The 2,682-nt window shown below is 44.6% G+C and overlaps 1 pseudogene; it reads right to left on the reverse strand.

The window, feature by feature from the left end:
• Positions 1 to 449: 449 nt before the first annotated feature.
• LOC118001043 lies at positions 450 to 1,382 on the reverse strand (annotated as a pseudogene).
• Between the last annotated feature and the right edge of the window lie 1,300 nt (positions 1,383 to 2,682).

Below are 2,682 nucleotides of genomic sequence, written 5' to 3' on the forward strand. Positions count from 1 at the left end.
GGGCCGAGCACTTTGCATGTACTGACAGGGCGGCTGCTAGAGCAATCGTGCACCTGGGCACAGAACTTATCGCCATTTCATAGATGAGTGAACAGGCAGAGAGAAATTAAGTGACTTGTTCAAGCTCATCCAGCAGGCGAGTTTGAAAGCCAAGTTGTGAGCCCACGCAGTCTGTCTTCCAGCCTCATTATCTGATGAAATCAAAGCCTTTCTGCACTTACGCACTCATATCACAGAAATTATATATAGGCTGTATATATGGTTTAATCTTAGCTCTCCAATTCAATTAATGCTTATTCAAAGGCCACTTACAAACAATTTTTCCTTGAGGAAGTAGAATCACAGATAATAAAGTTTCCAAGCTTTGGGAAAATTTCTTTAAGTTTTTAGTACCTTTATTTTCTAAAAATCCCTCCTATCAGTGTTTTTTTTTTCCTACATCTTCACTTCTTTAAAAATGAATAGAAACAAAGACAAAAACTTATCTTGATACAGGTTTAGAGTCAGCCAAATTCAGCTTTTAATTAAAAAATTTTTTTTTTTACAGTAGGCTCCATGCCCAGTGTGGGGCTTGAACTCACGACCCCGCATGCTCTACTGACAGAGCCAGTCAGGCACCCCCAAATTTAGCTTTTAAAGAGTTAAAGTCAACCACAAGTTCTGCACTTGGAGGCTGCAAAGCCCTGGCTGCCCAGCAGCATTGGATGATCTTCTCCAGCCTTTTCCCAGAGACAGTCCGTGAAGACGGCTGCTGAGAGAGAAGGATGAAGGTTATAGGCCGCTGCAGTGTAGAGCTCTCCTGAGAAGGCAGCTCCTTGCTAGTCACTTGCCAGAGAGTGATGACAAAGGAACAGATGTCAGCTTCGGTCACATGGTCTCTCCTTTTAGGAGTTCTGGGGCCGGGTGGGTGTGTGTGCCATCTGGGTGGTACGGAGGAGTCTGCGGAAGCACAGATCTTGCAGTTTCTCAGTGCAACCAGTCACCAATTTTGCAGGTATCTTGTTCACTGATCAAAATGTTTACCAGCCTCGGATGCAAGGGCACAATGCTTTATGACTGATGAAAAAGCAGGCCATGCCCATATCTAGGGAGTGCATATTTCCTGAGATGTGTGCAAGTGTACACGTTCCCAAATGTAATTGCCCTCTGGCACAGCAGTGAGGCCCCCTTCCTCCCTGTCAGGGCAACTGAAAGCACCCTATATGATTTGCTGTAAACTGACATTGCCACCAAACTCCGTGATTATGACATATAGACTATTCAAGCCCACAGGCCTGTGTGCTGGCGGCCACAATGTACACAATATTGTCACGATGAAGACTTGCTATGTTGAGCTCAGCCCAGAAATTCACTGGGATGACAGCCAATCTGCTTTTAAACATTTTTTTGATATGGACAGAAAGAAGAGACCAGGAGGCAGACTGAGAAAGATTGGTGAGAAAGGTTAGAGGAGGAATAGGGAGAATGTTATTCTAGAACCAGGAGAAAGCACTTGGAGACGTGGGACTGACCAAGAGCACCAAATACTGCGGGGAGGTCAAGTAAGAGAATAAAAACCTAGCCTTTAAATTTGGACCTTGGAAGTGATTGAAATGATTTTAGCAAGAGTGATTTCAATAGTGTGGTTGAAGTAGCAGCAAACAGCAAAAGGCTGAGGGATGCAAAAGGGAATGTGGAGACAGGAAGTACAAACAACTCTTATGGGAAGGGTACTTGAGAAGGGAAAAAGTAAGGAGAGGTCAAAGGTAGGCTCTTTATTAAATGGGAAAAAGGTGAACAAATTTATATGGTGTTGAAGGAAGGATCCAGCTGAGAGGAAGTTGATGATGCAGGAAAGAGAAGAGGTCATGGAGAGTATAAAGACCTTGAGTAACTGAGAGCAGATAGGATCTAAAGAACAGATGGAGGGACAGTATTAGAAGTTTTCTTCCTTTAGGACATGAGAAAAAGATGGCACAGTTCTCAATAAGCATATTTCTGTGGGGAAAGGAGGATGAGAAAGATCTTTCCTGATAGACACTTTTTTTTCTTTTTTTTCCCTGTAAACTGTGAGGTAACACCTGCCCAGGGAGAAGAGGATGGGGAGATGATATGATGCCTGGAGGGAGTGACAGACCTTAGGGACAGCCACTGAAAGGAATGGAAATAGGGCTAATCAGAGTGACCTGGGGTGGTCAGCTGAGGTAAGAGGCAGCATATATTTAGCATGATGTTCTGTGTTAGTCTTCAGGAGTCTGGGCACAAGAGCAGAGAGAGCAAATGATAGGCCTGAGAAGGGTCTTCAGTGAGCAGGGCTGGCACAGAGGGAAGTGATTCTGACGAGGAATTTGTTGAAATGATGTGCCATAACGTGTAGGCTGGATCAGAAGGAATTCAGACAGGGAGGCGGTGAGGGCTGGGGTGGGGGAGTGCAAGAAAGTGGAGGTAGTCAGAGCATCAGAAACTTCAGTGAGCTTAAAGAGCACATGTATCCGGAGCAACAGAGTGCGATTTCTAGAACGAGGAGGGCTGTAATCTGTGGGATATTTAAACTGTTTTGGGAGATGGTGGTTCAGGATGTGACCCCGGGAACAGGGTGACTGAGGAGGAACAAAGGTACAGGCTGCTGGAGATAAGAAGCTCAGAGTTGGGATGTCTCACAAATATATAGAGCTGCAAAAATTTAGCAAACTAAAATTACTT

The sequence above is a fragment of the Mirounga leonina genome, unplaced genomic scaffold (genome assembly GCF_011800145.1).
Source record: "Mirounga leonina isolate KUSES-001 unplaced genomic scaffold, KU_Mleo_1.0 Mir_53, whole genome shotgun sequence".
NCBI classification, from domain to species: domain Eukaryota; kingdom Metazoa; phylum Chordata; class Mammalia; order Carnivora; family Phocidae; genus Mirounga; species Mirounga leonina.